This window comes from Heptranchias perlo, chromosome 5, assembly GCF_035084215.1.
Source record: "Heptranchias perlo isolate sHepPer1 chromosome 5, sHepPer1.hap1, whole genome shotgun sequence".
NCBI lineage: Eukaryota > Metazoa > Chordata > Chondrichthyes > Hexanchiformes > Hexanchidae > Heptranchias > Heptranchias perlo.
The window spans coordinates 125,346,569-125,373,709 of NC_090329.1; the positions used below are offsets into that span (position 1 = coordinate 125,346,569).

The 27,141-nt window shown below is 46.0% G+C and overlaps 1 long non-coding RNA gene across 1 annotated transcript; it reads left to right on the forward strand.

Moving 5' to 3' along the window:
* Positions 1-9,024: 9,024 nt before the first annotated feature.
* LOC137321528 (uncharacterized) lies at positions 9,025-17,951 on the forward strand. The gene is made up of 3 exons (XR_010962846.1): positions 9,025-9,135; positions 11,879-12,053; positions 16,652-17,951. It is a non-coding gene; the product is annotated as an uncharacterized lncRNA (long non-coding RNA).
* Positions 17,952-27,141: the final 9,190 nt, after the last annotated feature.

Consider the following 27,141-nt stretch of genomic DNA (forward strand, 5'->3'; position numbering starts at 1 on the left):
CATATAATTTTTTTCCCCCTTTTTGCTGGTGGGGTTACATGTAGCGTGCCATGAACCCAAGATCCCGGTTGAGGCCGTCCTCATGGGTGCGGAACTTGGCTATCAACTGCTGCTCGACGATTTTGCGTTGTCGTGTGTCTCGAAGGCCGCCTTGGAGAACGCTTACCCGAAGATCGGTGGCTGAATGTCCTTGACTGCTAAAGTGTTCCCCGACTGGGAGGGAACCCTCCTGTTTGGCGATTGTTGCGCGGTGTCCGTTCATCCGTTGTCGCAGCGTCTGCATGGTCTCGCCAATGTACCATGCTCCGGGGCATCCTTTCCTGCAACGTATGAGCTAAACAACGTTGGCCGAGTCACAGGAGTATGAACCATGCACCTGGTGGGTGGTGTCCTCTCGTGTGATGGTGGTATCTGTGTCGATGATCTGGCATGTCTTGCAGAGGTTGCCGTGGCAGGGTTGTGTGGTGTCGTGGACGCTGTTCTCCTGAAAACTGGGTAATTTGCTGCGAACGATGGTCTGTTTGAGGTTGGGTGGCTGTTTAAAGGCGAGCAGTGGAGGCGTGGGGATGGCCTTAGCGAGGTGTTCGTCGTCATCGATGACATGTTGAAGGCTGCGGAGAACATGGTGTAGTTTCTCCGCTCCAGGGAAGTATTGGACGACGAAGGGTACTCTGTTGGTTGCGTCCCGTGTTTGTCTTCTGAGGAGGTCTATGCGATTCTTCGCTGTGGCCCGTCGGAACTGTCGATCGACAAGTCGAGCGTCATATCCCGTTCTTACGAGGGCGTCTTTCAGCGTCTGTAGGTGTCCATCGCGTTCCTCCTCGTCTGAGCAGATCCTGTGTATTCGTAGGGCCTGTCCATAGGGGATGGCCTCTTTGACGTGGTTGGGGTGGAAGCTGGAAAAGTGGAGCATCGTGAGGTTGTCCGTGGGCTTGCGGTGGAGTGAGGTGCTGAGGTGCCCGTCTTTGATGGAGATTTGTGTGTCCAAGAACGAAACCGATTCTGAGGAGTAGTCCATGGTGAGTTTGATGGTGGGATGGAACTTGTTAATGTTATCGTGTAGTCTCTTCAGTGATTCTTCGCCGTGGGTCCATGGGAAGAAAATGTCGTCGATGTATCTGGTGTATAGCGTTGGTTGGAGGTCCTGTGCAGTGAAGAAGTCATGCTCGAACTTGTGCATGAAAATGTTGGCGTATTGGGGTGCGAATTTGGTCCCCATGGCTGTTCCGTGTGTTTGGGTAAAGAACTGGTTATCGAAGGTGAAGACATTGTGATCGAAGATGAAGCGGATGAGTTGTAGGATGGCGTCTGGAGATTGGCTGTTGTTGGTGTTGAGTACTGATACCAATAACCTGCTCACCGATGCTCAGTTTGGGTTCTGCCAGGACCACTCGGCCCCAGAGCTCATTGAGAGTATGAGAGCAAAGTAGCAGGGAACATAAAAACTGACTGTAAAAGCTTCTATAAACATGTCTAGAGAAAAAGATTAGTGAAGACAAATGTAGGTCCCTTACAGTCAGAAATGGGGGAAATTATAATGGAGAACAAAGAAATGGCAGAACAATTAAACACATACTTTGGTTCAGTCTTTACAAAGGAGGACACAAATAATCTGCCGGAAATGTTAGGGAACCAAGGGTCCAGTGAGAGGGAGGAACTGAAGGAAATCAGTATTAGTAAAAAAATAGTGCTCGGGAAATTAATGGGGCTAAAGGCTGACAAATCCCCAGGGCCTGATAATCTACATCCCAGAGTACTAAAGGAAGTGGCCCTGGAAATAGTGGATGCATTGGTGGTCATCTTCCAACATTCTATAGACTCTGGAACAGTTCCTACAGATTGGAGGGTGGCAAATGTAACCCCACTATTTAAAAAAGGAGGGAGAGAAAAAACAAGGGAATTACAGATCAGTTAGCCTAACATCAGTAGTGGGGAAAATGCTCAAGTCTATTATAAAGGATGTGATAACAGAACACTTGGAAGGCATTAACGGGATTGGACAAAGTCAGCTTGGGTTTATGAAAGGGAAATTACGCTTAACAAATCTACTGGAGTTTTTTGAGGATGTAACTAGTAGAATAGATAGGGGCGAACCAGTGGATGTGGTGTACTTGGATTTTCAGAATTCTTTCGATAAGGCCCCACAAAAGGTTAGTGTGCAAAATTAAAGCACATGGGATTGGGGGGAATATACTGGCATGGATTGAGAATTGGTTGACAGACAGGAAACAGAGAGTAGGAATAAACGGGTCTTTTTCCGGGTGGCAGGCAGTGACTAGTGGGGTACCGCAGGGATCAGTGCTTGGGCCCCAGCTATTCACAATATATATCAATGATTTGGATGAGGGAACGGAATGTAACATTTCCAAGTTTGCAGACGACACAAAGCTGGGGTGGAATGTGAGCTGTGAGGAGGATGCAAAGAGGCTCCAATGTAATTTAGACAAGTTGGATGAGTGGGCAAGAACATGGCAGATGCAATATAATGTGGATAAATGTGAGGTTATCCACTTTGGTTGTAAAAACAGAAAGACAGATTATTATCTGAATGGTGATCGATTGGGAAAAGGGGAGGTGCAACGAGACCTAGGTGTCTTTGTACACCAGTCGCTGAAAGCAAGTATTCAGGTGTAGCAAGCAGTTAGGAAGGCGAATGGTATGTTGGCGTTCATTGCAAGAGGATTTGAGTACAGGAGCAGGGATGTCTTACTGCAGTTGTACAGGGCCTTGATTAGACCACATCTGGAGTATTGTGTGCAGTTTTGGTCTCCTTGTCTGAGGAAGGATGTCCTTGCCGTGGAGGGAGTGCAACAAAGGTTTACCAGACTGATTCCTGGGATGGCAGGACTGCGTATGAGGAGAGATTGGGTCGACTAGGCCAATATTCACTCGAGTCTAGAAGAATGAGAGGTGATCTCATCGAAACATATCAAATTCTAACAGGATTAGACAGACGAGATGCAGAGAGGATGTTCCCGATGGCTGGGGAGTCCAGAACTAGGGGACACAGTCTCAGGATATGGGGTATGCCATTTAGAACTGAGATGAGGAGAAATTTCTTCACTCAGAGGGTGGTGAACCTGTGGAATTCTCTACCACAGAAGGCAGTGGAGGCCAATCATTCGATGTATTCAAGAAGGAGATAGATAAATTTCTTAATGCTAAAAGGATCAAGGGATATGGGGAAAAAGTGGGAACAGGGTACTGAGTTAGACGATCAGCCATGATCATTTTGAATGACGGAGCAGGCCCGAAGGGCCGAATGGCCTACTCTTGCTCCTATTTTCTATGTTTCTATGTTTTTATTACAGCCTTGGTCCAAACATGGACAAAAGAGCTGAGTTGCAGAGGTGAGTTGAGAGTGACTGCCTTGACATTTGACTGAGTGCGGCATCAAAGAGCCCTCGTAAAATTGAAATCGATGGGAATCAGCGGGAAAACTCTCCAGTGGTTGGAGTCATACCTTACACAAAGGAAGATGGTAGTGGTTGTCGGATGCTAATCATCTCAGATCCAGTACATCGCTACAGGGGTTCCTCAAGGTAGTGTCCTAGGCCCAACCATCTTCAGCTGCTTCATCAATGATCTTCCTCCATCATAAGATCAGAAATGGGGATGTTCGCTGATGATTTCACATTAGTCAGTTTCATTCCCAACCCCTCAGATAAGGAAGCAGTCCGTGCCCATAAGCAGCAACATAAGGCTTGAGATGATAAGTGGCAAGTAACATTCGCGCCAGACAAGTGCCAGGCAATGATCATCTCCAACAAGTGAGGGACTAATCACCTCCCCTTGACAATCAACGACATTACCATTCCCCACCGTCAACATCCTGGGGGTTACTGTTGACCAGAAACTTAACTGGACCAGCCACATATATACTGTGGCTACGAGAGCAGGTCAGAGGCTGGGTATTTTGCGGCGAGCGACTCACCTCCTAACTCCCCAATGTCTTTCCACCATCTACAAGGTACAAGTCAGGAGTGTGATGGAAAACTCTCCACTTGCCTGGATGAGTGCAGCTCCAACAACACTCAAGAAGCTCAACACCATCCAGGACAAAGCAGCCCGCTTGATTGACACCCCTTCGACCACCCTAAACATTCACTCCCTCCACTACCTGCGCACTGAGGCTGCAGTGTGTACCATCCACAGGATGCACTGCAGCAACTCGCCAAGGCTTCTTCGACAGCACCTCCCAAACCCACGACCTCTACCACCTCGAAGGACAAGAGCAGCAGATGCATGGGAACACCACCAACTGCACGTTCCCCTCCAAGTCACACACCATCCCGACTTGGAAATATATCGCCGTTCCTTCATTGTCACTGGGTCAAAATCCTGGAACTCCCTTCCTAACAGCACTGTGGGGGAACCTTCACCACACAGACTGCAACGGTTCAAGAAGGCGGCTCACCACCACCTTCTCAAGCGCAATTAGGGATGGGCAAAAAATGCCGGCCTTGCCAGCGACGCCCACATCCCATGAATGCATTAAAAAAACACCTTCTGCTTTCACTAATATCTTTGCTCCTCCTTTCGACCCACTGGTGGAATGTGGAAACCTATTACACTGAGATCGGTTTGGATGAGCTTGTTATATTCTGTGGTTGAATGTGCTGGGACATTAATAGCACCTCATCACACGCAAGTACAACTGAATGAAGGGGCTTGCTGGGCCATGTCAGAGCATATTAAGAGTGAGCCATGTTGTTTGAACTACAGTCTCATGTAGGACTGACCAGGTTGGGATGACTAGCACTCTGGACATGAACTTTTGAAGAGGAAGTGCAGTTGGAAGAAGTTGAGTTGGAGGCTCCTGGAGTGAGGTATCACAGAAGGCGTAAGCTCACGATGTGCAGATGTGCACTCACCAGGGTTCACAGGTAAGACAGGCTTATATTTCTCTGCAGTTCACTGCCTCAGAAAGCCTCACTGCTTCCTGGAGACTACTGGGGAGATATGTCAACTACTGGTTGAAGACCTGGAGCCCACTTCCACCATCTTTTCCACTCAAAGCAACCACCGTCTTGAATTTCTTTGTAACTGGACATTCCAGACACCATTATTCATATTTTTCCATATTATTCTGGCAGCAACTCATGATTACATTAAGATTCCGACTGATGCTCTCCTCTGATGGGCTGCACACTTCATTTATTCCCAATGGAACCAGGGAACGAGACAGCAGCACAGCTGAGCCCAATCCTGTCCTCTCCTCACACCCACACACGTACATTTTTCAGCAGGGATCAGTGGATAGTCGCCAGTAACAGGAACCCTGCTGCTCTTTTCCCATTTCCCAGACTCGGGATATTAGACTGACTGTTGTGTCACTACAGCCACCTGACTGAGATCAGATGACTGAGCACAGACTGGAGATTAAACCTCAGTCCTTGCTGGTCTTTATGGTTCTGTTCCACACTGCAGGCCAACTTATCAACTGAGAAAACAATAGATTTCCAGAGACCCATTTTTAAACATGGCGGCCTACAAATTCGATTGGGCCCAAAAACAGGCAAACAGGGGACGTGTCACGAGTCTGTTCATGTGGTTGAAGGGACCTGGTTAAATTGGTGCTTCCAGCTCAGTGTAATAAGTCAGGCGCTAGATAAATGCAGGTTCTTTCTTTCTTTCTTTCTGTTGACTGGGGAGTTTTTTAGCCTTACCCTGTGTGAGCTGGAAACATTTTTAAAAATGGGAGCTGCCCCGGGTGTTCAGACTTGCCTGGATCCGGCACTCAGAGAGTTAATGATTTCTAAATCCATCACAAGGTTGGATCAAAGCAACATTTCCATAATATATCACCTGCTTTTCTCTCCAGCGTCTAATGTTCCTGCCTGCAGATAGTTGCATTCAAAATCATCTTGATAAAACAGTATAAAAAGATATGAACTCGCTGCTCAAACACCAGATCCACCTGAAGGGCCTGAGAGTCAATCAGTGCGTTCAACAGTGATCAGAATGGACACCAAGATGCTGAGACTCTGCTTAACTCTGTCTGTCCTACTCGGGCTTCAAATTCCAGCAACAGGAGCAGATCAAGAGGTGGCTGATTTCTGCCAGCAGGTTATCTGTCACCATCCCACACAAATAATTCAACTCAATGTAAGTAAAGTTTAACATCTACCGTTTGCTGGCACATTTCTACCAGTACATTTTTCTCTCTTCAATAAGAAACAATAAAACATCGGACAGGATGAAGGATAGATAGTTTTATATTGGGAGAACCAGTAAGTTGCATAAATAGGAGAAGGAAATTGTCAAGGAATGGACAGAAAAAGTGAATGGGCAAAACTATCGTAGATGGAGTTCAATGTGGGGAAGTGTGAGGTTGTTCACTTTGGATCTGAGAAAGACAAATGAGAATATTTACTTAATGGTGAGAGTCCAGGAGCTGTGGAGGAGCAAAGAAATTTAAAAGCTCGTGTACAGGTAAAAATGAAATCAAAAGGGCTAAAGGAATGTTGGTCTTCATCTCAAGAGGGTTTGAATTCAAAAGTGAGGATGATGCTTCAGCTGTCCAGAGTCTTGGTCAAACCCCATCTGGAATATTGTGTTCAGTTTTGGGCACCGAACCTCAGGAAGGATCTATTGGCCCTGAAGGGTTGAATTATGAGGACAGGTTTTATAAACGTGCCTTATATTCCCTTGAGTTTAGAATGTTGAGTGGTGATCTATTCGAGGATTTTCAAATGATCAAGTGCTGCGATAGGGTAGATACAGAGAAACTATTTCCTCTGATTGGGGAATCCTGAACAAGGGGGAATAATCTTAAAATTAGATCCAGGCCATTTCGCTGTCAAATCAGGAAGGATTTTTTCACACAAAGTGCAGTGGAAATCTGGAATTCTCTCCCGCAAAGTGCTGTCGATGCTGGGACAATTTAAATTGACTGAGACTGATCGATTTTTGTTCGGTGAGGGTATCAAGGGATATGGAGCAAAGGTGGGTAAATGGAGTTGAGGTACAGATCAGCCAAGATCAAATTGAATGGCAGGACAGGCTTGAGGAGCTGAATGGCCCACTCCTGTTCCTATATTCCTGCTCTCATTGTTTACTTGACAGAAACCTCAGAGAAACGGCATAAATCGCAGTTTACACAATTTCTCCAGATAGACACTGATCACCAAATTTACAGAGGTGGAAGTGTCAGGGGAAGAGATGTCAGTGTGGGGACTGGAATGTTCTCCACAATTCAGATGGTCCCAGTCAGCATCAAGTACTCCTGGACCGGCTGTAACACAGACAGTTGCAGAGTAAAGTCCCAACTGGAACCTCAGGCCAAAGTTCACAAGAGCAACCACTCCTCCACCAGTTGGACACTTCCATTTCCCACAACACTTGATCCTTTCCCCACTCTGAGTCAGATTATCAATGAGTGGACAGTTCGAGCCATTCTATCTTCTGGATCCACCCCCTCTAGGAACTGGGTCTAAACTCCACAAACTCCTTTCACATTGGATCCTTACAGCTGACAGAGAGAGGAGACCTTCATCCTGTCAGCCTGAGCTGGGTTCAAACCCATTCCCTTGAGATGAAAGGATCGTTTGCTGTCCACTTTACAACTGAGCTCACTCGTCTCAGGCAAGTCAAAGTTTCAACACTGTTCCCCAGTGGTTGATACTCAGATATTGAAACATGTCTGTTAAAAGATAATGTGGTAAAAGACTCAGGGGGAAACTCCGCACCTGGAGACATGGGGCAGGATTTTAAATGGGAAAATGGGTGGATTGGGGTCGGAGGGGGGATTGAAAATTGGAACAATTTCAGACCGGAACGGTTTTCACCGGGGTGCGGGGGTGACGAGGGGCGGGCAACCAACCCCCTCTCAGGAGGCTGGCTGGACACGAAAACCTTTCAAGGAGGCTGTGGGATTTCAACCTGTGTGAGCCGGGATTCCCAGGCGTTCTCCTTCATGCCGCTTGAGAGGCACTGCTTGTGGGCCCAGAGGAGCAGAACTACCTGCACGACTACCTGCAGCGACCTCCCCCCAATGATCGCAAGACCCCCACAATGATTACGACCCCCGTGATGACCCCTCATCCCGACCGCAGCCCTCCGTGACTGACCCCACCCCAGTGACTGACAAACAATCACCCCCCCATGACCCCCGATCCCCCCCGATGACTGACGCCCGATGATTGACCCCCCAATGACTGACCCCCTGTGACTGACCCCCCCAATTACTGATCCCCACATGACCCCCGATCTCCCCACCGATAACTGACTGCCCACCCGAAGACTGACCTCTGATGACTGACCCCCCCGATGACTGACGACCCCCCCAGCTGACCCTCATGCCTGCCGATACCCTCATGCCCACCCATGCCCCCAAACCCCTAATGCCACCATGCACCCTGATGCCCCCATGCCCATCGATGCCCCCATGCCCATCAATGATTCCATGTCCCCACATGCCCCCCATCACCTGCCCCCCCCATCCATACAATCTATGACTTACCTGAACACTTATCTGATGAGGTCCTCTTCTTTGCTCTGCTCCCGTCCCACTGAGACCAGCCTGTCAATCAGTCGGGCCAGTCGGGCAGCAAAAAAAAATTAAAGGCGTCCGTCCTTATGTCAAAATCGAAATCACTCCAGGGAAAACCCATACTTCTGGATTTCCCATCCTCAATTCGACCCCCCCCGCCCCCTTCCCGTCTTTGGGCTAAAATCCTGGCCGTGGTCATGAGCACCCATTCAGTGTGGAAAGCTTTTAATAATGTTCTCGATGTTTACTGAAAACCTAAAGGGAAGGACGAAGGCCCATAGTGCAGGACAGCACCAAGGGTGAAAGAGTGAGAGAGAAAGGAAAGTGAATCAGGAAGTGTTGATGCCAGGAGTCCCATCAAAAGCTCTTAACTCTCCTTAAAGCCCAGTCCATCCAGAACATGAATACTGCTGCCACACCTGGGCCCCTGGGATAGTCCTCTCAACATAGATGTGTTTCAGTAACTGTACAGTTGTGCCATGTGGTAATATCTTTCCTCTTGTTACCTTAGAATTATGAAGAGATGGAATTTCCAACCCTCCAGTGGGTTGAAACAGATGTTAGTGGGACGGATATGAAGACTGCATTAAAGACCGGCCTGGAAAAACTTTTGAAATATTCAAATTTATCGAATGCTGCAGGTACTTTCGATGTTCCTTCAATGTAACAGCACAGAATGTAAAGCAAGGCTTCGCTGTTTGACCTGTTTATTTGAAACTCCTGTATAGAGAGATACATTGGCCCCAGAATTCCATGTTTGGCATTCCAGGTGGTTGAGCTGGGATTCTGCACCCTGGAGCCCTCCAACTCTCACCCCTGCTAGAGCTTGGAGGGGTCAATGGGAGGGGTCCTCATTTGTTGGGGACCATTGGGCAGATGTACCAATTGAGGTGCTTCATTGGTGCCCATCTAGCCCTGTGTGACCAGAATCTGGGCAGCCGCCCCACATGGAGGGGTGGGATGCCAAGCCCTTGTGCTCAACCCCAGTCATGGCTTCAATCAGGCCCCAATTGTGGGGGGGCCACCCATGGTGTAATTCTTTTCAAAAGGTGGGAAGTGGTGTTCCACAAGGATCGGTGCTGGGACCACTGTTGTTCACCATTTACATAAATGATTTGGATTGGGGAAGTGGATGTACAATTTCAAAATTTGGGGACGACATCAAATTGGGGGGCATGGTTAATACCAAAGAGGAGTGCGAAAAAATACAGGAAGACATTAATAAAGTTGCAGAATGGGCATGTAATTAGCAAATGAATATAGATAAGTGTGAGGAATTACATTTTGGTAGGAAGACGAAGGGAGCTACATACTGCTTGGAGAATAAGATTCTAAATGGGGTAGAGGAGGAGAGGAATCTGGGGGTACAGATACGCAAGTCACTAAAATTGTCGACGCAGCTTAATACGGTTACAAAAAAAGCAAACCAAACACCGGGGTTCATTTCCAGAGTGATAGAACTGAAAAGCAGAGAAGTTATGTTAAATTCGTATAGAACCTTAGTTAGACCACACTTGAAGTACTGTGAACAGTTCTGGTCTCCATTTTATAAAAAGGATAGCGAGGGACTGAAGAAGGTGCAGAAAAGATTTACTAGGATGATACCAGATCTGAGAGGTCAAGAAAGATTGAGCAGTCATGGGCTCTTTTCTCTCGGAAAGAGAAGACTGAGGGGTGACCAGATAGAGATCTTTATGATGATGAAAGGGTTAGGGTGGACCGTGAGAAGGTGTTTCGTCTTGCGGGAGAGACCAGAACCAGAGGCCATAAATATAAGATAGTTACTAATAAATCCAATAGGGAATTCAGGAGAAACCTCTTTACCCAGAGAGTGGTTGGAATGTGGAACTCGCTACCACAAGGAGTAGTTGAGGTGACAAGCATCGATGCATTTAAGGGGAAGCGAGATAAACACATGAGGGAGGAAGAAATAGAAGGATTTGCTGATAGGATTAGATGAAGTGGGGAGGGAGGAGGCTCGTGTGGATCATAAACACCTGCATGGACCTGTTGGGCCGACGAGCCTGTCCTTGTGCTGTACATTCTATGTATTTCTATGTATAAAGAAATTGTTGTGTTTGGGAGTGCTGGCCCCTTTTTTATTGTTAGTTCTCGGGCATCTCGGGTAAGGCTGGTATTTCTTGCCGATCCCCAGTTTCATTAAACTGTGTGGCTTTCTACGCAAATTCAAAGGGCAGTTAAGAGTCAACCACATTGGTGTGGGACTGGAGTCACAGATATCTGAGACAGGGGAAGGACAGCAGATTTCTTTCCCTAAAGGATATTAGCAAACCAGTTGGATTTTTACAACAATTCATGGTCACTTCATCTAATTCCAGCTTTTTTATTTCCAAATTTTAAACAATGAATTCAAATTCTCAAACTTCAATAGTGGGATATGAGATCACGTCCTCCCGATTATTAGCCCAAGGCTCTGGATCACTAGCCTACTAACAGCCCCACTACACCACCGTATCCTTCCCAGGAATGGACTCCTCTGGTGGAGCCCACATGGACCTTGTGGAGGCCGATACATCTCATCTCTCTCAATGTACAGGATACCACTCAACCACCATGTCCTGTTTGAGACTCGGTGGGAATTCTTGGCTCAGGGAGTCCACAGCAACTTTCCACCTGCCATGTTGAAGCCACTGGAAGCACATCTCGTAGGAGTAGTAGAATAGGTCAGGTGACATTTAAGAAAGGCAGTATAGGCTCACACCTGGGTGATAATTAGTTTGTAGACATTTGTCTAAGACAGTCAAATGCTAAATCTTTTTGAAATCTTTGTGTGCAGTGTGTTCCTGTAGTAGCTGGTGACCCTGCAATGTCAGGTGACATGAAGATCAATGTTGGTGTTTGGGCAGATGTAGTTTATTGGAGGGTGGAAGGACTGGGATTGTTGGTCATGACTGTTAATGCAGGATTTGTTCAGCTGAAACACACTTCAATGAGCTGCTGCTCAATGACTCTGGCTATGAGCTGGTGTTGGAGCCCTCCCTCTTCCTCACTATCCTCAATGTCAACAGTATCGTCTCACTCATCTCACTCAATGTCCTCGTTCAACGCTGGCTCTGGGACCTGGAGTCTATAATACAGGAAGAAATGACTCCATATTTGGAGATTCATAATTTAATCAGGGCCAGTCAGCACAGGTTTCTAAATGGCAGGTCAAACCTGACCAACCGTCTTTGAAGTAATAACAGAGAAGACGGATGAAGGAAATGCAGTGGATGTGGTTGATATGGATTTTAAAATGCATTTGATAAGGTACCATGTGAGTATCTTCACCCTGCCCCGTCCTGTAACTCCTGACTCACCATGAGCAATGCCACAGGTGATCTGCTAGTAGAATGCTATAACAGTGTTTTTCTTTGTCTGCAGAAACAATTGTTCCTGTCTCTGCTCCTTGGGGGATAAAAGGATCATTGATGAACGGCAAAATACAACGGGAATTCCAGGTCTATCTTTATTTACCATTTTCGGTCCACAGTCCACCTGAACCAAAAGATCCAACAGTTCAAACAACGACTTTTCCTCCTTTTAATTTTTACTTCAGGTCAGTTCAGTTGATGGTTTGTTGTGACTGATATTTCTTTACATTTCCTGTCTTGCCAACATCACTCAACCTGTAGTAAGACTGTGATTAACGGGCTGGTCCAGTCAGGTGGGGACGTTGGCCAACATTGATCATGTAATGAGGTTGTTCATGTCTCACATCCTTCAGTTCCTTCTTCTGAGGACACGGCTGGACCTCCACACTCACATTACTCAGGTTCATCTGGAGCACTGGACATGGCGGACCCACAATTCCTCGGGACACGATCCCAGGATGTGAAATCCATACCTTGTAACTAAAGTAGTTGGGCTTTTCTCTGCTGGATTGTCCCATTAGTATTAGACTCCTCTATTGTAACAATAATGGGGCCGGCTCCTGTATTTCAGATATTCTCACACGCACCACATTCTGTATTTTTGGGAAACACTTTCACTTTCTCTGATCAGTTCCGCACCCAAAATCTAACATCATTTCATTGAGATTTTAGATGTTCTATTCTACTGTAATTATTTTAAATGTCCCTTTATCTGCTCTCTTCTGATCAGAGTCATGAATTACACGCTTCCAGTGTTACCGCCCACCCTCCAGTGCCCTGTGGAGGGGATATTTTCCACATATGTGTCTGGGCGATGAACGTCAGTGTGATTTACTGATCAGAGAGAGCATCAGAGCTGGGCCCAGTCATTTCCTCACTCCACATTCACCAACTCACACTGTCAATGAGGGTCACTACACACCATGAACCCCAATGTAGACAGCGTCCTCTCTGTCAGCACACCTTTCGATAGGAGCTGTGGTGTTATTTTATCGTCAGTGGAGATTCCACGATCGGCCATTCCCTCTGAGGAGTGGAGATCGGAGGGAGTGGGTTTAGGAGGTAAAGGGCCCTCAGGGCTTGATTTTTCTGTCCATTTTAAATTATTGACAGAAAATCTGGAGCTTTGGGCCTGTGATATCCTAACGAGTGCTCCCTGTGAGCACCGATTCACTCCAATACCTCCCAATCAGGGCATTGGCCCTTATAGAAAAAGATCAATGAAAGTGGCAGTGTTTATTATAAAACTACAGAATGTGATGCATGAGGAGTTTTGTGAGATAGAAATGAAGACTGGGTATAAATTATTATAAGGATTCGCAGTATTTGGTAGAGTTGTGTGATTATAATTAATACAACAATTACAACAGCTCTTTCAGAGCTGCTCGCTGCCGTTGAAGTTGCATTTTAGGCGGCTGCAGAATGACCCCACTCAGTGATCATGTGCTGGTTGGCCTCCAGTGAAGGGAGACTTTATTTCGAGGACAGATCTCCCAGTAATAAAGAGAATTGCCAGAGCACCATGGTTGGAGATGACACAGTGCATCAATGCAATCCGACCTGTGGTCACAACCTGGGAGTAAGTGAGGAAGAAAATCTTTGGTTTCTGTGAATGTAAGTGTGTGAACTGGTGACATCACTTTCAAAGGTTGTCTTTCCAAGCTTCTTTATTGCTCATCACTTGGTGCAGCATCACAGAGGGGCAATGCAGGGCACTTTGCCAACTGCCGATCTCTGTAAATGCCCAGACAAGCTCATTAACTTCTGTTTCTCTGGGCCATGTGACCATATCACAGTGCTGCCTATGTTGGCAATTAATCGATTAAGTATAAAGCACCAGGGATATGTCAGCCCAAGGGTCTCATAGCTCCATGTTCACACACTCACATCAGGTGGCTGTTGTCCTGGTAACTTTAGTAGAACTCATCTTCCAGTAATAATTGAACAGGCGCTGGTCATTCAGCCCCTCAAGCCTGTTCTGCCATTCAATTAGATCATGCCTGATCTGTACCTCAACTCCATTTTCCCACCTTTCTTCAATATTGTTCCCCAAACCAACAAAAACCCATCAATCTCAGTTTTGAAAGTTTCAATTGGCCCAGAATCCACTGCCATTTGGGGCGAGAGTGCCAGATTTCCACTATATTTTGTGTGAAAAAGTGCTTCCTGATTTCACTCCTAAATAACCGAGCTCTAATTTTAAAATGATGTCCTCTAGTTCTGGATTCCCCCACCAGAGGAAATTGTTTCCCTGTATCCAACTTAGTGAATTCTTTGACCATTTTACCCACCTGATGGAGATGACAGGTTCCCATCCCTGAAGGACATTGGTGAGCTCCGTGGGCAAGAAATTGGGCCGTCCAGCGCCCGTTGTTTCGGCGCTACGCGGCCTCTCGAAGTGCCAAAATGGTGTCTTGGCTGCGCACGCGCGTTTCTAGCGTGACGTGCGTCGGGCGCTATCTTGGCAAAGGTAGTAGCGCATGTGCGAATACTGAATGCCGGCTGCATGTAAAGTAAGGAGAAAATGGGCAATCAATGTGCAACGTTAATTTAAAGTGATAGACACCATTTTGGGACTTAACGCTCAACTCAACGCAAGGTCTTAACCGCGACCATCTGAACATATCTTAGAGTGCCTGGAGGACCCCCCCATCAGTGCTATTGAAAGGGACCTTGGACGGTTTACAGGTTAATTGCTGGATTATTGCTTCTAGTTGCTGATGCATTTGTAACTGTTTTTGGAGGTTTCCTACACTTGAATACTAGGACTAGGGGACATAGCCTAACATTTAGAGCCAGGAAGAGCAGGAGTGAAGTTAGGAAACGCTTCTACACGCAAAGTGTGGGAGAAGTTTGGAGCGCTCTTCTACAATCTGCTGATCTGAGTTTGTACCAGGCCTGCGAGAGTGCATGCAAAAAGGTTCTCTGCTGATGCACTTGGTGCAAGATGTGGACAGAAGGAGGGACATCCTATATCCTCAGGCGGGGCAAAAGGCCCTCCAGACATATTCTCAAAGGTCAGTGGGAGGCAGCTGGGGACGAAATCAATGCCAGGTGGATAGCACCACGAATATAGATGCAGTGCAGGAAGAAGTTCATGCAGTTGATGCGAGCTCAATTGTGAATTTTAAATCTGAGATTGATAGATTTCTGTGAACCAAGGGTACTATGGGATTTGGGGCTAAGGCGGGTATATGGAGTTAGGTCACAGGTCCACCATGATAGCATTGAAAGGCGGTACAGGCTTGAGGGCCTAAATGTCACTGCCACTTGCTGCCTCCTGTTATGTGCCACCTTCTCCTGCAAGAAAGAGGGACGTGTGCCTGGGTGATATGCCAGTCATGGTTGAATAGCTGTCAGTGCATTAGGGTTAGGGTTAGGGTGTGAGTGGCTTGTGAGTTGTGGGTAGGCGGCTTGTAACAGTGGTAATGTGTAAGGATGAGAGGAAGCATCTGATTGGAAGAGTTGAGTACTGATTGAAAGAGTTTGTTGGTATGTGGGTGATGGGGGGTGTAGTGAGTGGAGCAGTAGATGTGGCTTGTGGTGCAGTTGGTCGGAGAGGCCACTTGACAACTGAACTCACTCACTTTCACCACTCATGTCAAAGCATTGAACTTCTTCCTGCACTGCATCCATGTTCGTGGTGCTATGCGCCTGGCATTGACTTCGTCCACCACTGCCTCCCACTGCCGTTTGAGCATTTGTCCAGAGGGGCTCTTGCCCTCCTGCGGATATAGGATGTCCCTCCTTCTGTCCACCTCTTGCACCAAGGCCTCTAGTGCATCAGCAGAGAACCTTGGTCACACACTCTCACAGGCCTGGTATAAACTCAGGTCGGCAGATTGGTGAGGTCTGGTGTGCAGATTGGAGGATGTGGGATTTAGTAGTACGTACCATTTATTCAATGTTTTAACATAACTCATCAGTTTGTAAACATAAGGATGGGACCTGCATCTGTGCTTTACGTGTGCGATATCCGATCTCCGTTCAGACTCCGTGCAGAGAGCAGACTGTTATTCTCAGCAAATAACAAGTATCAGCTTCCTTCAAGAGATTTTCAGAGACATCCTCCATTAGACATTCAGGCTCCCCCTGCTGGTGGAAAGTGCACATTTCCTTGAATCCTCATATCAGGCCTGGTTTTTAACGCTGCTGTCAGGTCAGTACTCAGGCCTGACGAATGTCTCGTCCTGCCTGCGCAGGAATCACCGGGCGCGGGTTAGTCGTGGATCGCACTACTCAGACCCAATTATTGGCCTTGTCCAATTTAACCCCCGTTATGTCTTAACAAAAATCGGGAAACTTTCATGGTCATTTTTTCCCCTGTGCCTTGTACCAGATTTACTACATTCAGTTCCACAATTTGCCAAACTGGGATTTGAACTCATTACAGCAAGGACTACTAGTCTAGTACTATAACCACACCATCACACCCTCTCAGCATCTATTTCTTGTTTTCATGGATCCTTCTCGTGTCGGCTTGGAGGAGAAGGCTGCAAATAACAGAGGGCAGAAGTTGCAGACAGGAGGGAGGTCACCAAAGCTGTGACCCTTAAGTCCTTCTGAGGGAAGGGTCATCAGGTTTATGAGGGTGGGGGAATAAAGGGACTGAGGGAGGGGGAATTCAGAGGCCTCCCAATGGTGAGCATCCTTTGATTTTCATTACTTGGGGGTATTTCTGTGTCCCTGTGTACCAAGTCCAGAGGGAGTGATGAGACCATCTCCCTTTCAATATCTTTTGAAATAAAAATATAAAGTATCTTTATTCTTATCTGTTTTGCAGGACTTTCCAACATGACAACCAAGAGTATGGCAGCCGTGTCAGGGAATTCATGAAGGACTTGAACCAAGACAATCGTTCCTTTTACAGGAAGTTCTTTTACATCGGATGGTATAACACACGTGGGCTAATGCAAATTTTTTTTTTGAAGAAATGAAACAGAGCTTCTTTCTGAAAGGTTCTGTTACCTTTACAGACATCAAACAGTGAGATGTGCTTAACTCTATTTTTAACTTTAATTTGAGCGTTCCATGAAGTACACACTGGATTTAACCATGTGCGTGTGCCAGTATTGGGATTTTGATAGACTCCCCCCAATGCCCCACACGAGTTCTCCCACCCACACTGCTGCATTGTGAGGTGGAGCTTCTTTATTCAGAATTATTCAGCTCCGTTAATTCCAACAGTGAGGTTTGCTTTGTCATTTTCTGTTTCGTATTTTACATTCACTGTTCACATTATTTGGTTTTGTCCGATGAGTCTAACCAATGGCTCTTTCCAGGTGCCCAGTTCAATGTATCACCACTTGTCATCCTGTGACAGATAGTCCCTGGTTTTCACCGGGGGATGGACCTCCTTGACATTCCCCAAATATGTTGGGGAGCCACCTGATCGTCCACCCACACGTTAACCAGACATTTAGCTCCGACCCTGGCAGATCTGACTGCCCCCGATAGAGGAGTCCTGGCTGCTGTTGTTCCTTTTAATATTGTTTATAATTTGGTGCCCTCTTCAATTCCAAGTTATTTGTCAAACTCCCAGATTCATTGCTGACCGACCACCTCCGAGGGGCAGCTTTGGTCATCAACCAGCTGTGTAAGTGCAGAGAAATCACACTGAAGGACAAAGGAGAATCAATCAGCCAGTAACAGAAACCACCCCCCCACCACATATTGAACCATTTCCCATGAGAAAAAGCAGGACAATAGCAATCAGGCCAATTATTGCCCCATCAGCCTATTCCCAATCATCAGCAAAGTGATGGAAGGAGTGGTCCATTAACCACCTGCTCAGTTTGGGTGCTGCCAGGACCACTCAGTTCCAGACCTTACTGCACCCATGGTCCAAGCATGGACACAAGCTGAATTTGCGAGGTGAGGTGTGAGTAACTGCCATTAACTTCAAGACAGCATTTGATGAGTGTGGCACCAAGGAGCCCTAGTAAACCTGAGGATAGTCGACATTAGGGGAAAACTCTCCAGTGGCTGGAGTCATACCTGGCACAAAGGAAAATAGTTGTGTTGTTGGAGGCAAATCATCTCAGTCTCAGGAAAACGCTGCAGGAGTTCTTCAGGGCAGCATCCTCGGTCCAACTATCTTCAGGTGCTTCATTCATGAACTTCCCTCCATCATAAGGTCAGAAGTGAGGCTGTTCACTGATGATTGCACAATGTCCAGTTCCATTCACAATTCCTCAGATAATGAAGCAGTCCAATCCGCATGCAGCAAGACTTGGACAACGTCCAGGCTTGGGCTGATAAGTGGCAAGTAACATTCGGGCCACACCAGTACTGGGCAATGGCCATCTCTAGCAAGGGAGAGACTAACCACCGCCCCTTGAGATTCAATAGGATTACCATCACTGAGTCCCCCACCATCCACATCCTGGGGGGTCACCATGATCAGAAACTCAAGTGAATCAGTCCCATCAATGCTGTGGCTCCTAGAGCAGGTCAGAGGCTGGGTGTTCTGCAGCGAGCACCTCATCTCTTGACTCCCATAGCTTTTCTTTCATCGTTGCTGGGTCAAAACATTTGACTGGATGAGTGCAGCTCCAACAACACTCAAGAAGCTCGACACCATCCAAGATAACGCAGCCCGCTTGATTGGAACCCCATCCACAACCCTAAACATTTACTCCCTTCACCACCGGCTCACTGTAGCTGCAATGTGTACTATCCACAGGATGCACTGCAGCAACTCGCCAAGGCTTCTTCGACAGCACCTCCCAAACCCGCGACCTCTACCACCTAGAAGGACAAGAGCAGCAGGTATATGGGAGCAACACCACCTGCACGTTCCCCTTCAAGTCACACACCATTCCGACTTAGAAATATATCGCCGTTCCTTCATCGTCGCTGGGTCAAAATCCTGGAACTCCCTTCCTAACAGCACTGTGGGAGAACCTTCACCACACAGATGCAGCGGCTCAAGAAGGCGGCTCACCACCACCTTCTCAAGGGCAATTAGGAATGGGCAATAAATGCCGGCCTCGCCAGCGACGCCCACATCCCATGAACGAATAATAAAAAAAATAAGGTCAGAAGTGGGGCTGTTCACTGATGAATGCAGTGTTCAACTCCACTCATAGTTCCTCAGATAATGAAGCAGTCCATGTCCGCATGTAGCAAGACTTGGATAACATCCAAGCTTGAGCTGAAAAGTGGCAAGTAACATTCGGGCCACACAAGTACCAGGCAATGGCCATCTCTAGCAAGAGGGAATCTAACCACCTCTCCTTGAGATTCAATAGGATAACCAGCTCTGTGACCCCCACAATCCACATCCTGGGGGTCACCATGACCGGAAACTCAAGTGAACCAGTCACATAAATGGCGTGGTTCCTAGGACAGGTCAGAGGCTGGGTGTTCTGCGGTGAGTGGCTCATCTTTTGACTCCCATAGCATTTCCTTCATCATTACGAGATAAAAATCCATCACCCTCTCACGGCAACGAGGGATGGGTAATATAGAATCACAGAATCATAGAAAATTTACGGCACAGAAGGAGGCCATTCGGCCCATCGTGTCCACGCCGGTTGAGAAACGAGCCACCCAGCCTAATCCCACTTTCCCGCATTTGGTCCGTAGCCCTGCAGGTCACGGCTCTTCAGGTGCACATCCAGGTATTTTTTTAATGAGTTGAGGGTTTCTGCCTCTACCACCCTCTCAGGCAGTGAGTTCCAGACCCCCACCACCCTCTGGGTGAAAACATTTTTCCTCAGCTCCCCTCTAATCCTTCTACCAATCACTTTAAATCTATGCCCCCTGGTTATTGACCCCTCCGCTAAGGGAAATAGATCCTTCCTATCCACTCTATCTAGGCCTCTCATAATTTTGTACACCTCAATCAAATCACCCTTCAGCCTCCTCTGCTCCAAGGAAAACAACCCCAGCCGATCCAATCTGTCATCACAGCTAAAATTCTCCAGTCCTGGCAACATCCTCATATATCTCCTCTGCACCCTCCCTAGTGCAATCACATCCTTCCTGTAATGAGGTGACCAGATCTGCGTGCAGTACTCAAGCTGTGGCCTAACTAGTGTTTCATACAGTTCCAGCATAACAGCCCTGCTTTTATATTCTATGCCTCGGCTAATAAAGGAGAGCATTCCATATGCCTTCTTAACCACCTTATCCACCTGTTCTGCTACCTTCAGGGATCTGTGGATATGCACTCCAAAGTCCCTCACTTCCTCTATACCTCTCAGTATCCTCCCATTTATTGTTTATTCCCTTGCCTTGTTTGCTCTCCCCAAATGCATCACCTCACACTTCTCTGGATTGAATTCCATTTGCCACTTTTCTGCCCATCTGACCAGTCCATTGATATCTTCCTGCAGTCTACAGCTTTCCTCCTCATTATCAACCACATGGCCTATCTTTGTGTCATCCTCAAATGTCCTAATCATGCCCCCTACGTTCAAGTCCAAATTATTAATGTATACCACAAAAAGCAAAGGACCTAGTACCGAGCCCTGCGGCACCCCACTGGAAACAGCCTTCCAGTCGCAAAAACACCCGTCGACCATTACCTTTTGCTTCCTACCACTGAGCCAATTTTGGATCCAATTTGCCACTTTCCCTTGGATCCCATGGGCCTTTACTTTTCTGACCAAGCTACCATGTGGGACCTTGTCAAAAGTCTTGCTAAAATCCATGTAGACTACATCAATTGTGCTACCCTCATCGATCCTCCTTGTCACCGCCTTGAAAAATTCAATCATGTTAGTCAGACACGACCTCCCCTTAACAAATCTGTGCTGACTGTCCTTGATTAACCCATGCCTTTCTAAGTGACAGTTTATCCTGTCCCTCAGAATTGATTCCATTAATTTGCCCACCACCGAGGTTAGGCTGAATGGCTTGTAATTACTCGGTCTATCCTTCATTCCCTTTTTAAACAACAGCATATGCTGGCAATGCCAGCGACACCCACATCCTGAGAAAGAATAATAATAAAAATAGAAATCTAGGAATTTTGAAAAAGAACCATTAAGCCACAAAGATATTTGTTTGATGTCTCCACACTGCACATACACAGGGCTAAATCCAGTTGTACCTCGGTGGTGGGCCCTGCTTTGGGCAACAGGGATTAATCACTACAGTAATTTCTCTTTTCTATAATTTTGCTTTAAATGAATCATGCACAGACTGAGATTGAGATGGATCTGGTGGCAGATATAGTTCCAGGATGTTCTATCTTCACACAGCGATGGATTATGTTTCTGTTTATCCCAGTCATGCTGATCAGAACATTTAAAGGTGATGTGAAAAGAGCCAATAGAAAATGGAAAGTGTTTCAGAGCACAGAGTATTGAAGTTGTTCCATGTGGAATCATGGAGTGGTCAGATGTGGGACCGTACCTGGGGTCTCTCACTCTGTGAGTTGCTGACCACAGGCAGAGACCAGGTGCTTCCACAGAGCAAGCTGTCACCAGGCCCCTCTCACACTCCTTTTTCTGCCCAGCACAAGTATGTCTTTCCTGGGGCAGATTGTCCACTCAGCCTCAAATATTCAGCAACCAAACAACATAATTCATTCAGTTAAATGGTTTAAACAACATGATGTGCATTTTATCTGCACGAGTTAGTTCAACACTGAAAATAATTAATTACTTCCGAAAGAACATTTGAACTGTAAAAACGCAGTGTGTTTAATATTTGTAAATTGTTGAGGCTTTGAACGCGAAATCTTGAAGAATTTCCTTCTTTGTTTAAATTGTTCTGTCTCCTGTACACGAATGGGAATAGACTGTATAACAGACAGTGTCGACCTCATGCTGTGAACTGTAGGAAGAGCAATACATTCACTGGAGAAACCTGCTAATGGGGACCCCCAGTGTGAGGAGTAAAATATTCCCTTTTCCAACCATTCCTAATATGCAAACACTGGACATTGTGTTAATGATGAGAAGAAAGGGAGTTTCTGAATCCAGTTTGACCGTACTCAGATCAGCACAAATCCAGAGACTGAAGATGGTATAAATTTCAGATTCAGATCTCCTCACACCTATACTGGGTGCTCACACTTGGAATATACACGGACTGAATCTGTGATTGAGAAAATGATCGATTCAGATATTGCTCCTGTTAACAGGCGGCCCATTCACAGGCTTCTCTTGTGGTGTAAATAATCCATTGTCTTCCAGCCTTTGTTTGTCTTTTGTTTTTTAAACTGCTGGGAATGTATTCTCACTGTGAAATAAAGAGGGTGATGCATCACAACACTTGGTCTCATGTTAGATTCTTACTCAGAAATAAAACTGGTCACTGTTACATAGTAAGTAACATAATCGGCAGGAGAAGACCTTTGGTCCATCTAGCCCTGCTATCCACATTATGTTGGGGATTGGAGAAAAGTTCTGAATCTCACGGCTGGGAAGCAAATGTCAGTCACAGATTAATGAGATATTTGGATCTCCAGGGTGATTCCAACACGCTGATATTTGAGTTTCTGGACACTTTCAAACCACTTTAAAATTAATGAACTGGTAAAATACTGAAGTCAGGTTTGGGTCACAATTGGCCAAACAATAGATCATGAGGTGCTGTCTGAGTGTATTAATCAGCTCAAGGTCTCCTCATTAACAGCAGAACCTGCTGGAGAATAAACTTGATCGAAGTGTTTGCTCTTGTGAATAAGGCCTCCATTACTTCTCTGCAGCCAAGAGCGAGAGTCCCGAAGGCTGTGTTGCCTACCCGGTGCCAGGGTTAAGGACATCTCCTCAGGGCTGGAGAGAAACTTGGAGTGGGAGGGGGAGGATTCAGTTGTCGTGGTCCACCTCGGTACCAACAACATAGGTAGGACTAAGAAAGAGGTTCTGCTGAGGAATTTTGAGCAGCTCGGGACGAAATTAAAATGCAGATCCACAAAGGTGATAATATCGGATTATTACCTGAGCCACGAGAAAATTGGCACAGTGTAAATCAGATCAGAGAGATGAATGCGTGGCTCAAAGATTGGTGTAGGAGAAGTGGGTTTTGACTCATGAGGCACTGGCACCAGTATTGGGGAAAGAGGGAGCTGTTCTGTTGGGACGGGCTTCACCTGAACCATATTGGGACCAGTGTTCTGGCAAACCGAATAACTAGGGAGGTAGAGAAGGCTTTAAACTAAATAGAGCGGGGGGGAGGGCTCAGGTGGGGCGAAATTTAGGTTGATAAAGAGAAAAGACAAGGAAGTAGTACAGGAAAGTGATGGGGGTAATGATAAACAGAGTGTGTCAGGAAGGGACAGAGTGTACAAACATAAGAGTGCAGTAGCAAATGGGGCCGGGGAAAGAAAGAATGGCAAAAAGACAAAATGAAAGGTTCTTTATCTGAATGCGCGCAGCATTCGTAATAAGATAGATGAATTGACGGCACAAATAGGAACAAATAGGTATGATCTCGTGGCCATTACAGAGACGTGGCTGCAAGGTGACCAAGGTTGGGAGCTAAATATTCAGTATTATTTAACATTTCGGAAGCATAGGAAAAAAGGTAAAGGTGGTGGGGTAGCTCTGTTAATAAAGGATGAAATTGGTCTCATAGTGAGAAATGATCTTGGCTCAGATGATCAAGATGTCGAAACAATTTGGGTGGAGGCAAGAAATAGCAAGGGAAAGAAATCACTGGTGGGAGTAGTATATAGGCCCCCTAACAGTAGCTACACTGTAGGGCAAAATATTAATCAGGAAATAAGAGGGGCTTGTAAAAAAGGTAATGCAATAATCATGGGCGATTTTAAATTTCACATAGACTGGACAAATCAAATTGGCAAGAATAGCCCTGAGGAGGAGTTCATAGAGTGTATTAGGGACTGTTTCTTAGACCAATATGTCAGGAAACCAACCAGGGAACAGGCCATTTTGGATCTGGTAATGGGTAACGAAACACGATTAATTGATGATCTCAAAGTCAAAGATCCCTTGGGAAGCAGTGATCATAACATGATAGAGTTTCACATCCAGTTTAAGAGCGAGAATCTTGGGTCTGAAACTACTGTATTAAACTTAAATGAGGACAATTATAAAGGAATGTGGACGGAATTGGCTAAAGTGGACTGGGTAAACAGATTAGACGGTATGATGGTGGATAAGCAGTGGCAAACATTTAAAAAGATATTTTATGACTCGCAACAAAAATATATCCCTGTGAGGAGGAAAGACTCCACAAAAATGGTGAACTAAGGGAGTAAAGGATGGCATCAGGTTAAAAGAAAAAGTATACAACATGGCAAAGATTACTGGTAAGCCCGAAGATTGGGAAAACTTTAAAAACCAGCAAAGGATGACTAAAAAAATAATAAAGAGGGAGAAAATAAGTTATGAGAGTAAACTAGCAAGAAATATAAAAACTGACAGTAAAAGCTTCTACAAGTATATAAAATGGAAGAGGGTAGCTAAAGTAAACATTGGTCCCTTAGAGGATGAGACTGGGGAAATAATAATGGAAAACAAGGAAATGGCAGAGGAATTGAACAGATATTTTATATCTGTCTTCACAGAAGAAGACACTAATAATGTACCAATAATTGTAGAAAATCAAGGGCAAATGGGAGGGAGGAACTAAAAACAATCACTGTCACTAGAGAAAAAGTACTAGGTAAACTAATGGGTCTAAAGGCTGACAAGTCCCCTGGACCTGATGGTTTGCATCTGAGGGTCTTAAAGGAAGTGGCTACAGAGATAGTGGATGCATTGGTTGTAATCTTCAAGAATTCACTAGATTCTGGAATGGTCCCAGCGGATTGGAAAACCGCCAACGTAACACCCCTATTCAAGAAGGGAGTGAAACAGAAAGCAGGTAACTGTAGACCAGTTAGCCTAACATCTGTCATTGGGAAAATGCTAGAATCCATTATTAAGGAAGTAGTAGCAGGACATTTGGAGACTCATAATACAATCAAGGAGAGTCAACATGGTTTTATGAAGGGGAAATCGTGTCTGACAAATTTAATAGAGTTCTTTGAGGAAGTAACGGGCAGGGTGGATAAAGGGGAACCAATGGATGCAGTATATTTGGATTTCCAAAAGGCATTCGATAAGGTGCCACCTAAAAGATTACTGCACAAGATAAGAGCTCATGGTGTTGGGGTAATATACTGGCATGGATAGAGGATTGGCTAACTAACAGAAAACAAAGAGTTGGGATAAAAGGGTCATTTTCAAAATGGCAATCTGTAACTAGTGGGGTGCTGCAGGGCTCAGTGCTGGGGCCTCAACTATTTACAATATATATCAATGACTTGGATGAAGGAACAGAGTGTATTGTAGCCAAATTTGCTGATGATACAAAGATGGGATGAAAAGCAACTTGCAAGGAGGACACACTGGCCGCTAAATTGAGCCATGGAGCGCCCGTTGTTTTGGCGCTACACGGCCTCTCTGACATCCAAGATGGCGTCTTGGATATGCACGCACGTTTTCAGCGTGACGTGCGCCAGATGCTATCTTGGTATAGGAGTTAGCGCAGGCCAAGATAACGAATGCTGGAATCATGTAAAGTAGGGAGAAAATAGCTTCAATCAGTGTGAAACTGTCGAAACGTAACACTATACCAATGCACTAACACACTCAGTCCAGTGTCACAAAAGGAAAAGTTTTACTTTAATTGACTTGGAAACAAGGGAAGCTGTATTCTGAACAATGGTCAGAACAACCTCTTCACTGAACAAAGGAAACAGTTCACATTTATACAGTTTAATTAGTAATGCCCACCTGTCATAGAATATGGGCGTACATGTACATTCTTTATTGGTTCAGGTAGTTGGTCAACCAAGTAGTGAGCCTGCCCCCTCTGGACGTCTATAGCTCATTCCTATATTGGCACGTAGGCCTCGTAGGCCTGAGCACACTTATCCTCCCTACGTTCCTGAGCTGGTTATCAGTAGGACTGAAGTCAGTCTCAAGGCCACATGGCCTCTCAAGAAACTGTATTCTCATTATATTTTATAGTCAGCAATACCTTATCTGCTAGGGGGGGGGCAGACGGTACGAAGCACCTGCTCAGCCAACTCAATTATCAACATACCAAGGCTGAAACGTAATTACACAATTGTGTCTTTCTGTGTGTGTGTGCTGTAGCTACCCCATTATGTGAGTCAAAGAGTTAACATGGTCAAATATCCATCATGCATTTCTTCTTTACTATGGTCAAGTAACTGTTCATGCATTTCTACACAACGCTAATTTAAAGTGATAGACACCATTTTGGGACTTAACGCTCAACTCAACGTACAGTCTTAACCCCGACCATCTGAACATGTCTTAGAGTGCCGGGAGAACCCCCCACCGGTGATATTTAAAGGGACCATGCAGGATTTACAGGTTAGTGGCTGGATTATTGCTTCTGGCTGCTGAGACATTTGTAAATGTTTTTGGAGAGGTGCTCCAATTGAATACTAAGATGCGGGGACATAGCCTAACATTTAGAGCTAGGACGTGCAGGAGTGAAGTGAGAAAATGCTTCTATATGCGAAGGTTAGGAGACGGTTGGAATGCTCTTCTGCAGATGGCAGTTGATGCTAGCTCACTTGTGAAAGTAAAATCTGAGATGGATAGATTTCTGTGAACCAAGGGTGTTAAGGGATATGGGGCTAAGGCGGTTATATGGAGTTAGGTCAGAGGTCCACCATGATCTCATTGAATTGCTGCCTCTTGCTGCCTCTTGAAATGCGCCACCTTCTACTGCAAGAAAGCGAGACGTGTGTCTGGGTGACGTGCCTGTCATGGTTGAATAGCTGCCAGTGTATGTGGTCTATGAGTTGTGGGTGGGCGGCTTGAAGCAGTGGTAATGTGTAAGGGTGAGTCGAAGCATCTGGTTGGAAGAGTTGAGTACTGATGGAAAGAGTTCATTGGTATGTGGGTGATGGGGGTTGTAGTGAGTGGTGCAATTGGTAGGAGACACCATTTGACAGTTGACCTCACTCACCTTGACCACTCATGTCAAAGCATTGAACTTCTTCCTGCACTGCATCCATATTCATGATGCTGTGCGTCTGGCATTGACTTCGTCCCCCGCTGCCTCCCACTGCCTTTTAGAAATATGACTGGAGGGTCTCTTGACTCCCCCCCATCAACACTGCTTGCAGGTAAGTCCTCAGGACTCACAAAAGTCTCGTCCTGCCTGCACGGGGGCCATTGGGAGTGGGTTAATAACGGATCACGCTACCTGTGCACAGTAATAGACCTCATCGAATTTTCCCCCGTATGATTCTAAGTATGCCCAGGAGCTTTCCTGGAGTTGGATCACCTAAAACCATGCAACTTAACAGCACAGAACACTGCT